At 37.2% G+C, this 13,345-nt stretch overlaps 1 protein-coding gene across 12 annotated transcripts in view; it reads right to left on the minus strand.

The window, feature by feature from the left end:
• The window catches only part of GRIP1 (glutamate receptor interacting protein 1), a 622,932-nt gene that overhangs the window by 283,842 nt on the left and 325,745 nt on the right, over positions 1-13,345 (minus strand). The window lies entirely within an intron of this gene.

Here is a 13,345-nt window from a genome sequence, read left to right on the forward strand (position 1 = left end):
CTGACCGACTCATTTATATTATAGTAGCATAAAATGTAAAATCTCTTTCTAAAGACTGTAAAATAAAGAATACTCTAATATACAGCTCAAACCTCCCAGAGTACATTTACTCTTTTTTGGACTTTATCTAGATCTTAAAGTCAGAATTAGATGAGTGCGTGTGTGTGCGCACGTGTGTGCGCACGCGTGCGTGTGTGCATGTGTGTGTGTGTGTGCACCTATGCATGTGTGTATGGTGATTATCAAGAGAAAGCTTACATTCACACTCGCAGTGCTATGGTAGAATGAAGCACTGCTTCCAATAGTTCAGTTTCCTGGAATAGGACTATAGATCTGCACCCTTCACAGAACAGGTGGAAGAGATCTCCCTGCCTCATTGACTTTGGCCAGTGGAATCTGGCAGAAATGACAGAATGACCATTCTGAGGTGAGGCCTGAAGAGACTCAGACTTCTTGCTCTTTCACCATCTGCCAGTAGAAGACTATGAACTGGGTAGCTGCCAGTTACAGAAAGAGAGACAAATGAAGCAGATCTGAACTCAATTTGCATCAGAAGCAAAGATGTCCCAGCCACCCCACAGACTTGAGAGAGGAAAATAGAGGCTGTCATAAGCACTGAAATTTTGGGGTTGTCTATTACGCTGTATAATGGAGAAAAACCTAACTGGTACAAATGAAGAAAACATAAAAACACAATCTCTTTGTTTTATCTATTCCCAACATTATTTTTACAAACTGTCCATTCTTTAAACATCTAGCTTCTCTTGAAAGAAGGTAGAAAAGAATAGGAATGCCACGGAAATTAAGGATGTTATATTATGAAGACATATAAGATAAAATGCAGAAGCTGAAATAGATGAAATGGGTATACAAATATGCATATAAATCCTGAGGAGCTGCTGATATACTCAGAGAAAGAAAAAATTCTATATAAAGAGAAAGGTTTTCGCTTGCCTAAGATCATAGATAAGAAAAATCTCATTTTTTTTAACAGTGCTGTCCTTGATGATGCTAAATCTTGACCTAAGTTCTCTGATTCAAAGAGGTTAATTAATACTTATAGATGTTACGACTTTATAGAAGAGACTACGCACTTAAAAGAGAAAAACACCACAATAGACACACTGCCAATAAAAAAGATCCACCTTGAGGGTGCACATGTTAGGAAAATGAGATGTATAGGGCTAGAATGGCTCGTTGTAATGCCAAAGGCCCAGGACCTTTCTATTTTGTTACTCCACAATTCTCAGCACATAGCTCCTCTTTAAGTTCTAAGATGGCTTCCTGGTCTCCAACCATCACATCCATATTTAGGAAGCAGAATAGAGAACAAGATAAAGAAGATCATGGCCTTTCTCTGTAGAGCACTTCCCAGATGTTCCACGTTACATTTTAGCTTATGCCATTATCCACAGCTTAGATTATGGGTAGCTTTAAAGAAATTCATCCAGGTAAAAGAGAAATTGGTTTCTATTATTAAAGCAGAAGGGTAGGATGGATGTAGGGGACCAGTAACCTCTGCTACAATTTTTATTGTGTCAAGAGTGCAACATATAGTCAAGAAACAAGCAGTTCTTCAACAGCCTGCCCGAAATCACTATGGCAAGCAAAGATAAGAAATTTACAGAAATAAAACAATAGCATTTCATTTCCAAAACAAAACGAAACACTAACAACATTAACTATGGAATCCCAATATACATAAAACATAAACATAAAAACATATCCAAAAAAGGTGACATCTATAAACTTTCCTTTCTTCCTTCCTTTTCTTCTGTGGGGCTGATTGAAATCCCAAATCTACTAATCTTTAACATTATCCAGAGCAAAAAGGGATGATGGATTAACTAGATTAAGGAAAAGCTTTCTACATGAGGATCAAATGTAAAACATAGGGACTGTGGTTGATAACATTATATTGTAAAATTGAAATTTGCTCAGAGAAAACAAATGCTCTCACGAAAAAAACAACAAGATAAATATGTGAGGCAATGGGTTTGTTAATTAACTAGATGGGCAAAATACTTTCACAATGCATGCATATGTCAAATCTCCTCAATGTACACTTTAAATACTTCACAATTTTATATGTCAAGTATACCTCAATTAAGCTAAAACAGAGAGAGAGAGAGAGAGAGAGAGAGAGAGAGAGAGAGAGAGAGAGAGAGAGAGAGAGAAAGCTTTCTTCAGAGGAAACATGTTAACCTTGATCACTAGCATTAATGGCCTAAGTTTGATGAAAAGGAGATACATATTATCTTTTGCCTTCTGATATTTAAGTTTATCCAGAAAGGTTTTGGTTAACATTAAGATAAACTACGATGACATTAATCTTTTCCTGCATGCAGGATATTTATTTTGAATGTGCATAATTATTTATGCATATTATATGCAGCTTCCCCCCCCCCATAAATAGTATATGGCTTAACTGTAATAATAATATGAAGAGAAACAGTGAGCCTATAGTGAATACCTGTTACGTCCCAGGCCCCGTGCTATGTACCTGACATTACTTATTTCATTTAATTCCCTTTTCAAAAAAAAAACCAGAAGGAGATACTATCTTCCAATTTACAGAATAGAAATTCAAAGTGGGTAAGTAATTAGCTCATAGTTACATGTTACTCAATGATGGAAAGTGAAACCAGGATACAAATTTAAGTGTCGCTGACTGTAAGATTCAAGCTTAACCACTGCTTTATTATAGTACGTATCTTAAGGAAAATGTTACACATTTTGGAGAAAACTACATAATTACATATTTACCCTTTTTTTATACTTTCTCTTTGTCTTATCATCATCTTCCAGGTAAATAAATATTCAGAAAATTCTGTCTCTAATCCATCACAAAAGCAGTGACAAGCAGAGTGACTCATACATAATAGCCACTGGATAGTTGTAGAATGATTGGATGAAATGTGAAATTATTACACTTATTAGTTTTACTTTTAATCCACTTTCATGTATATTTGATGATATATATCATACATAATACAGTTAACATACTTTAATAGACAATACATATAAATCATACTAATGGATTTTGTTTTACATTGACAGTTAAAAATCACAAACATTTTCCAATACCATATGCAATTCCACCCCTCTAAATTTCTATTATAAAATATCATCTATCACTAATGCTTAGTAGTGCTTTTAGAATACTTCAAGTTATTTCATAAATATCTATAAATCTGAAGGTCTTAATATTTGAACTATGTATATATAGTTTACTAAAACATTCTAGAAGCAGGAACAGTGATTGGAAAATGCATTATTTATTGCTTATGATCATAGTAATGTCTGTTACTAACTTAAACATCAACAGCGCTCTCCTGATTTTACAATAGTTATAATTATCTGTCTAAAAAAAACTTCAATATAAAATATATGTGAGTTATACATTTGTTTTCCAAAAATAGATTACCCAACAAAGACACAAATTATCAACCTAAAATATGTTTGTTCTTAACAAGGCCCAGATCCTACCTGCATGCTAGCTGAAGAATAGACGCCAGAAAGGTCATCAACAAAGAAGAGACATAACCCATATGTGGTATTTCCCATGCACGTCGCATAAGGGGGAAAGGTACCAGAGCACAGCACTGGTGTGCAGAGAAAGTGGCTTATTTCAAATTTCCAAAAAATTTCTATATGTCATGTGTCATGGGTTGGTTGCCCTACCTGTCATTGAAATTTTATGTAAAAATAGAATATTCTCTACTCTTGGGAACAAAAGGCACTAATGAAGTATGGAAAGCATGACTATTAATGTTAAAATTAAAGTTGTTTTTCTCCTTTTTGGTTAAATGACAAAGGGAGACTGTGAGCCCACTCTCCTAGCTCTGAGGCCATAAAGGGCCCGTGAGGTCTTCCATATACACATACGAGTGTATTTTCTTACGGAGATCTCATGAGCTATTTTCTCTGCTGGTGCATCTCATTATTTTGAGGAAAGCCATTGGATTGCCAAAGAAAAAAAGAATTGATTCTATAGAGTAAAGCAAAACAGAATGAACTAGAATCTAAAAAGAAAAGAGGTCTTTGTTATAATTGTCATAAAAAAGATGAAAAATGAGAAACTTTTTTGGACTATTATTAAGCTAGTATTGTAATGCATTGGACTCAGAAGAGACTTTTAAATTATCCCTTTCATAAAAATGACCTTAGCCATTGGAATTCTACGTGTCTTAAATTTAGTTTTAGGGATTGTGGGATAAAGGTGATATAACTGCCTAAAACCCTTGTGTGCTGCATTGGATAAGAAAGTTCACTGTTAAGTAGTATATTGTCCAATTAGACCTGTTTGTGGCCATTTACATAATATCTGCCTTATTAAATTACTGTAATCCCAAATAAATATGATAGGAACACGACTACTTGTTACCTAAAAATACACCTGCATGAGCAAACATTGACAGAACATTACTTTGTGCCAGGTACTATGGGACAAGAAAAGAATTAGGTCATAGGAAAGAAATAAAAACACAATGGGGAGTTCCACAACAATACGAACCTACTCAATGCTACTGAACTGTACACTTAAAAATTGTTAATACAGTAAGTTTTGTTATGTATATTTTACCACAATTTAAAAAAATTCTTGAGAGAATTTCTCATGACACAGGACATCAAATGAAAATGGTGGCTAATTACAGAGGCAGTGGCTATTCATATCAGCATGAAATATACAAAGGACCTGACATTTAACTTGTTAAATACATATTCCTGGATTGTTGGTTTATCACAAATTTGCTTTAATTCAAAAGATTGAGAAATGCAATGTGAATGAGAATTGTTCTTTTCAGCTTGTCCCCAAAGTGTCATACCCAAATGGCCCACTATCAAATAATTGAAAACATTAAAGTAACAGGAAAATGACACGTAAAAAATAGAATATTTGATGATTCAGAAAAGTCATTACAAATAGTACTGGGGCTCAATTTTACTGTGGTGAAGAGTAATTTTGCTATCAACAACAACAACAACAAAAATGCAGCTTTCTGATTATTTACATGCTGAATAAGTATTTACTATGGAAAAACAACTCAGCATGTAGAGGAATCTGCTGTTTATATTTGTTTACATACATTGACAGTGTTGCAAAGACTGCTAATTGCCAAACCAATATCCCTTCTCTCCTTCTTCCTTAATATAGAACACTGATTTTTTTTTAAAAGATGGCAATACATTCTGGCAACATATTCAACGATATATGTTCCATGTGACCAAGTTCTGGCCAATAAGATGTGAGTGGAAGTTTTTGGATGGGACTTCTTGGGAAAATTCTTTTAAGTAGAAGGATGACTTAGGTAGGATGTGACCCTTCCCCCTCCCTTTTTTCCTCCGTGGGACTTGGATGAGACGACTGAAACTCTGGCAGCTATTTTGAGGCTCCCAGACAATACCTGCATGGTAAGAATGTCCAAGCAGGAAAAATGGACGGTGCCTGGATCTCACTGAAATCTGTGGCATTGTCACATGTGGACCACCATCCTCTAAAATTCTCATCACAGGAGACAAAGAATCACCTGATTTTTGGAAGGCGTCATCTCTGGGTCTCTATAACTATCATGTTTCCCCAAAAAAAAGACCGGGTCTTATATTAAGTTTTGCTCCAAAAGACGCATTAGGGCTTATGTTCTTGGGATGTCATCCTGAAAAATCATGCTAGGGGTTATTTTCTGGTTAGGTCTTATTTTTTGGGAAACATGGTAGTAGTTTCTAACTAATTTAGTTTCTAATTAGTAGTTTCCAATTAATTTCTAACTAATCTATCAGGTAAAATAGGAATAAGATAGATATGGCATCCCATTGAAAGAAGAGAGCATTCTTCAAATTTTCACTGAAATGTGCTGTAGTACTTTAACCTCACTGTATAATATGTAAACATTTTATTCTAGGGGAAATCAAAGGAGAAAGAGTAGTTCCTTCTAAGACATTTCAGAGGTAAGTGTGCTGAAAGCCAGGGCACCACTGCTGCAGGGCATGGTTCTAAACACAGATGTTGCCACCCTTTGCCAGGAGAGGTGGTTTTCTCCATACGCTGTAACTAGGAGAGGCACAAAGGAAGCATGTGGCCAACACAGCAAAAACAGCAGGACTCAAAGTTGCTTGCTTTGTAAATCCTGAGATCTGAGTAGTATATACGCTAGGCTCTCAGAGGTCTAGTATCATAAAATTCCTATTTTAATTACAGCAGCATACTTAAAGTACTATCATTAAGGTTGTGTCAGCAATTACTTTCTTACAACCTTATTTCCCAGAGAATAATAAAAGGGCTTGCGACTGACACCGTGGCCTGAAAGAAGGCATTCAGCTCTCCACCTGACAAATTAGAAGAGAGCCTGCGCTGGGCTTCCTTGACATTGTGAAAGAGAAAATTCTAAACCCACAGACCTCCAAATTATGTTGCCTTTGACTGTCTGAAATTCAGGTCTGTGAACTGTCAGGGGTGATCACTGCTGCCGCAGTTCAGGATGACAGCTGTGGTTTCTACGGTAACAAAGGCTCAACATGATTAGTGCTTAAAAATTAAAATCACCTCTCTGAACTGTACTTGAAAGAGGGAAACCAGAGTCATGATACTGAAGTGTTAATTTTCTCCGTACATAGATCTATTATGGAATGATTTGTGAGGAATAAAATAAGCAAGAGACTCTGATCAGTCCGAGAAAAACAGTACTTCAGAAATGGAACTCTCCTTAGATGGATGTGAGTAAACTCCTAGGTTTTGTGAATGGTAGAAAGAGAGTTATAAAAAATGCAGCAAAAAGGCAATATTCAGGGATTCATTAGTAGAAAGAAGTATCACTAGGAAAACTGAGGCTTAAAGAAAAATGAAATCTCTTTATAAGACTGATAATACACTAAAGGCGGCATATTATGTCAAGCTTCAATTATAATAATAGTACAATTAATATAATAACTAAAATTTACTGAGCAGTAACTGTGGACAGGCTTTTGATAACATTTTACATGTACGAGCTCATTTAACACTAATGACAATCCCATGAGGTAGGTATTTTTATTACTCCCATTTCACAGATGTGGAAACTGAAACAAAGAAACGTTCAAATACCTGTCCTTGGAGCAGAGATGGGCAGTTAAACATAGAGCCTCTGCTTTCCTTAACACTGTGTGAAGGAGCGTGATGGCCCTGATGGTGCATGAATCTATTGCATAGTAAGCTTTATTATAACAGGCTCTACGGTCTTACGACAGAAGGATAAGCAGATTTTAAGATACTCATACAGAAACTATAAGCCGTACGTCTGTAATGTTGAAATGACAGTAAGACTTTTCTAAGGCACAGAGAAAAGATTAGGAAGGAGAAAGAATTCTGGAGTGAAGACAAGTTATAGCCACTGAAAGAGACTGCAGAGTCAATAATAAAAACTGTCAGTAGTCCAGTGGCAGTGGTGACAGGGGAGCCTGGCAGGGATAACAAGCCCAGAGACTGGACATAAATTTCTGCCTCACTCCATATTGCCTGGAGTCATTCTAAGACTCCGTTGTGACAAAAAAGGGAAAACTGATCAAACATGGTAGGGAGATAAAAAGTTGAAGTGGTAGCAGGAGGGAAAAGAAAAGGAATAGAGGTAACAAAAGAGGAGAAAACCTGAGAACAAAGGTGGCAGGAAGGGGGAAAGTAAGGTGTCAGGGGGAAAAAAAACACATCAAGATTTGTCTGAGGAAATAGGCCAAATAAGGAGGGCTGCAGGAAGAGAGAGGCAATTGATCATAAGCGGCAGGACGCTCAGATACAAAAGCTATCATTACGAAGACAAATCTTTTCATAATCTCATTTCTTATCAATTTCAGCATGAATCCACTCTCCAGGGATTATGTGTCAGCATTGAACAGTAACTACAGGTTCCTCCTTCCACTCCCCCTTACCAGTAGGCAAAGATGGGCCTTAGGATATGACACAGTTAAGTAAGAAGCAGATTCTTGGGACAGGCACGCAATGCGGCACCCAGGAACAGGACAGAGAAGGTGTACAAGTATTCTAAGAATTTGAATTGATACTTATTTGCTGCTAAAACTCCCTGGGGAAAAAAGCTATATGAAAAATTTAAAGAGATATTGGGAAAGAGGTTTGCTACGTAGATGAATTGGTGTCATAAAGATGCATCAAATTAGAAAGGATCTGTCATGGCATTTTTCTGGGAAAGAAGTCTTAGAATTTTCTATATATATATATCAGTGCTTGATTTGGCATTCAGTGGCTTTGCAAGTCTTGTTCACAGAACTTTGCAGACTGAGAACTACACATCAGGAATTTTCAGGACCACCTACAAAGCAGCAAGGAAGACTAATCTTTGAAAAGTTGACCGTGGTCATGTGTGTATCCCAATCAGTTAAATAAAGCACAAACAACGGTCAGTTTCCTTCCCAATGGTACCAGAAGGTTACTAAGTCATTACCTGCTCCACAAGCCGCTTGTCTGCTTAGGTTGCAGTTCACTACGACTGCCTGCCTCTTTTCTCCGTAGGTTCTGCAAATTGCCCTCTATTTCACCTCTAGTGATTCCCACGATACTCTGTGTCTGTCTCTTTTGCACACTCTCACCTCAAAATCACCTCATTACTCGTTATGTCTCTAGTCTTTCCAGCAAATCTTCTATCTCCCTCTTCCTCTCGCTTCAACCTAGTGTCCTTTCAAGACTATTTTTAAAAAGTTAGCAATATTGCCACATCTCTTTGCTCTGTCTTGGGCTTATTTCTTTACTCTTTTGTCCATCCTTTAACAAATACTGAATCACCAACCACCATTTTCCAGATGCCGTGTTATGCATTCAGGATATCACAAGAAACAAGACAGACCACTTTTATGCCCTCATGATGTTTAAATTCTCAAATATGATGTTGAGAAGCCAGACACACAACAGGAGATTATTTAATAAACTTGTGATGATATACTACAATGAAGAAGGGGCAGAATGCAAAGATGGGAGCTGATCAGGTCAACAAACTCAAGGAAAGTATCACTTTGGGGAGAAAAAACAGAAGGAAAGGGGTGGGAGAAAATCCATTTCTGGTGCCTAGAAGGCCTCAAGGCAGAAAGAAGCACAAATGTTTGAGGACTGGAAAGAAGTACCAAGATGGCTTGAGAGGGAGTAGAGCAGAAGAGCTGGTGAGGCAGGCAGGGGTCAGAAAATGAGAGCCTTGTAGGTTAAAGATTTGATTTTATTTTTATTCCAAAAGCAATGAGAAGCCATTGGAGGATGTTAAGCAGGAAGGAGAGAAAAGGTCTGTTGTATGTTTTGAGGAAGATCATTCCTGTGACATGGAGAAGATGGATCTGAAGAAGACACAGGGAGACCAGCCAGGAGGCCATGGTGGTAGCCCAGAGGAGAGGTAATGGGTGCTAGCAGTGAGAATGAATGGAAATGGGTGGGAGGAAGAGATACTAATTATGGAGAATAAAGACTACTAATAAATGTCCTTCATGTTTATCCTATTGCAATAACACGAAGGTGTTAACTGTTGTCTAGATGGAAGCTTATTTTCCCACATTGCTTCCTCACTCCTGCTAGAAACCCATCCTGTCCAATTCCTCCTTTGCACATTCATTGTTCTTCTGTCTCTTGTTTTGTTCAGAAGTTCCTTGGGAACTTTGATCCTTGACCAAGAGAACCTTAGATATTTGTTCATAGATTGACACGGTTAGTAAGTCAGTATGTTTTCCAGTGACTACAAACACTGAATCTACAATTTGCTTGGGTCACGATAAATTTCTGACCTAAAAGGGTCATGATACTGAAGTTATCAAGGAAATACATTGTCTACTGTAACATCTGCCAACAGGAGAACTAAGATGAGGAAGTCGATAATAATCATTATTAACATCTACTGAGTACTTAGAAATATGCCAGGTATTCTAGGTTGATTATGTAATATAAACCTCACGGAACTGTTATGGAGTGGCTCCTATAATTTATCTCCATTTTGCAGATGAGTAGACTGAGGCTTAGAAAAGCAAAGTAATTGGCCCAAAGGTACAGAGAGTGAATGGTAGAGCCAGCAGTCTGACACCCTAACTAAGTGCACAAGAAGAGGCTTTATCTTCTAAAGGAATCTTTGGCTCTCATTTCCATATACCAGTGGAAGGTATTATTGAAATTTCCCACATTCCTGGTGATACCGATATTTGTCGAACTGCTTATTGAGATTATTATAACTTGACTATTTGTCTGTATTTGTTCTCTTCTGGGATAGGGAATATTCAATAGTCCCCTATATAATTCTTTCTTTCCAATTTGTAAACGCAGCCTCATGTTGGGTTCTAGAACTCAGGCAAGTGAGATTTAAGGAACAATATTAGATCAGTTTGGTTCTTTAGAGAAAAATCAGCAGCAAGGTCATCTTGGTCCAAGTCTATTGAGGCTCAGCACTCAGAACTGGCCTCCACCTGTTACTGGGGCCACCATCTTCTTCACAGAAGAATTCGAGTAAACAGATTCCTTCCTGAGCCTCTATCCTAGCAGCAAGCCCAGTATTCCTAGGACTGCAATCCTTTTTTTTTTTTTTTTTTTTTTTTTAACTCTCCTCTACAATACTGAGTCCTGGTATTTTTACCTCGGCTCTACTAACAGATGCCCCAGATGGACACTGAGTAGATCCTCAAATATTGCCAGTATCAAGAACCCCGGTGGCTGGGTGTGGTCTGGTAGTCAGATGTTCTTATTATGATGTTACATATATTAGACTCCCGGTAATGAATATGTCTACTTGCTGCTATAGTCCCTGATTTGTGTTCTGCCTGCCATTCTTATCCTCACCTCTACCTTAGAATGGGAAATATCTAATCCCAGGTCATGTTTCTCTCAGCTTGCTCTAGCTATCTGAATTTAACTGGGTCATCCCCAGCCCTGTCAGTATTTATGAGGCATAAGCGATACAAACGACAGTGTCAGGATCAATGGAAGGTACCTGACTTCAACAAAGGGATGTTAGGACCAGAGTAACCCCAGCTTCTTTCGGAATCTGAACTGTGGCCAGCAATCATTTCTGAATTCTGGCCCAGGGCATAGAAGGGTTGAAACTTGAGCTCTAATGCCAAGAGTGCTTTGAACTCATTAAAGATGGAACAATCACTTAGCCTTCTGTTGATTCTTCCCTTTCGAAGAATGCAGGGCCACTATATGGGGAGATAAATGAAGACTATGTTTCCATAGTCAAAGTTATATTATAAGACCAGTTCATACTTATTAAGTACTAATGTGCCAGACGCTGTGTTAAAAGCTTTGAATAATGATTGCATTTAATTCTCAGAACAATCCAATGAGTAGTTATTATAATTATTTTGATGCTACATTTGAGAAAAATTAGGCTTGGAGAGATGAACTAACTTGCCTAAGATCAAAAGCTGGGACGTGATGGAGTTAGGAGCCAACAAAAATCATCAGTCTGGACCCTGGATGGAAGGTTCATATTTTCTCTCAGCATAGCCAGAGGTACTGAAGACAGGGATATGCAGACATACGTTTTAAATGTATGCAAATTTATATTTCAGTTAGATATGTAATTGAAGAAAACACAGCCAACTTGACCAAGCCTTCTCGAATCTAAGACAAAGAGGCTTGGTGGTGAAGAACGATGCTCAGAAAAACAGCTCCCATCTCCTCAACAACTGTTCACAGTTATCTTTTTCAAAGAAAATGCAACACCTACTCCTCTAATAGGAATACAAGAGAATTACTCTGAATCAATGTATTCTCCTAGGTGCTTTTTATGTAGTCTATCTATCAAAAATGAAAAGTGGACAGGACTTTTCACTTAAGAAGTACTTAAAAATCCTTTATTTCAGAGGATTGTCTCCAGAGACTGTCCATAAGAATAATTTTCCAATTATGTTGTTCATTCTCTTTACTCATATCTACCTGCTATTATAAAAATAAAATTTCTGAAAGATATATAACAACTATGTTAAAAAAGAATTCACAAATTCACAGGGAAAATGTGAGGAGAAAGCACAACCAGCCACACAAGAACGTTAACTTTGGTTAACATGCCCAAGATAGAACGTAGCCGTACTAACATTGTGCAGAGCTAGACCAGCGCTGTCCAAATGAAATACAATGTGGGCCACATATGTAATGTAAAATTTTCTGTAGTCATCCTTAAAAAAATAAAAAAAATGAGTGAAATTAATTTTAATAACATTTTATTTAATCCTATATGTAAAAAAGTTATTATGTCAACATATAAGCAATTTGGAAGTTAATAAGATATTCCATGTCTTACTAGAGATTATTAAAATCATATTATATATATATATATGCTAAAACACATCTTAATTTGGACAAACATATTTCAAGTGCTCTATAGACACATATGGTTAGTGACTATAGGACTAGACAGCACAGAGCTAGATTGTCACAAATATGAATATTCTTCAAGTTTCCAGAACATCATGGCTTCCCATCTTCAGAGAATAAGTAGCTCTTTCCTCTCCCTTTCCTTTCCTGGCACTTTTCCCTGTCACTTTTTTCCCCATCCTTCCTACTTAGTCTTTACTCAGTTCATACTAGAGAAAGCAATTTTTTGTGAACAGGTCACAATACAGAAGAAATCATACACCGCTGTATCTTTCTTCCTCTGCTTTATACAGTGCCTCGGTTATTTCCCTGCTCTTGTATCATTTTATTTTCATATATCTTGCCTTTGATTTATAAGGACTGCCAGTTCTCCACAGGTTTACTACTGAAAACTCCAAAAGAGGTCCCTCGATGAGAGGTCTGGTCTTTTTTTCTGGCATTAACTGTCCTGTTCCATTTATATTTTTACTGGAAGCTGCCTCAACACATCTTTTCTTTTAAAGAAGTTGGGATATTTGCTACCAATAAACTTCTAAAAAAATAGTTTCCTTAGGAAAAACAGAAGCGGTGGGGAGGCAGGGACAGAGAGAGACAGACAGAAGCAGAGAAAGAGCATGTCCAAGTAAAAAACTGACACCAGACAGAAATGTTTGCTTATAATCAAGGAACCAGTATGAAGTTGCCTAAAGGAGCTATGTCTCCCAGAAGGGTAGCCCAACAAAACCACCAGCCCCTCTGGAAGTAGAACATATTATTACAGGAAGATAATTAGAAAGTCAAGAATAACCAGGGCATTTCCAAGATCATCCTGAAGAAAGGTGAACTGAAAAATGAGGTGATAAACAGATTTATACTATTTGGATAAGATGGATCAGTGTTCACATCTGGTGTATTACAGCATACACATTTCACTGAAAAAAATACCAAAAGCATTGCACCGTAAAGTACTTTCAAGTGAGAGATGGAATAGGAAACAGAAAACAATAACATTTGAGCAAATGGCTGCTTCCTCCCCAGATG

Source organism: Rhinolophus sinicus, chromosome 1 (genome assembly GCF_057876585.1).
Source record: "Rhinolophus sinicus isolate RSI-liver-muscle chromosome 1, RSI-T2T, whole genome shotgun sequence".
Lineage (NCBI taxonomy): Eukaryota > Metazoa > Chordata > Mammalia > Chiroptera > Rhinolophidae > Rhinolophus > Rhinolophus sinicus.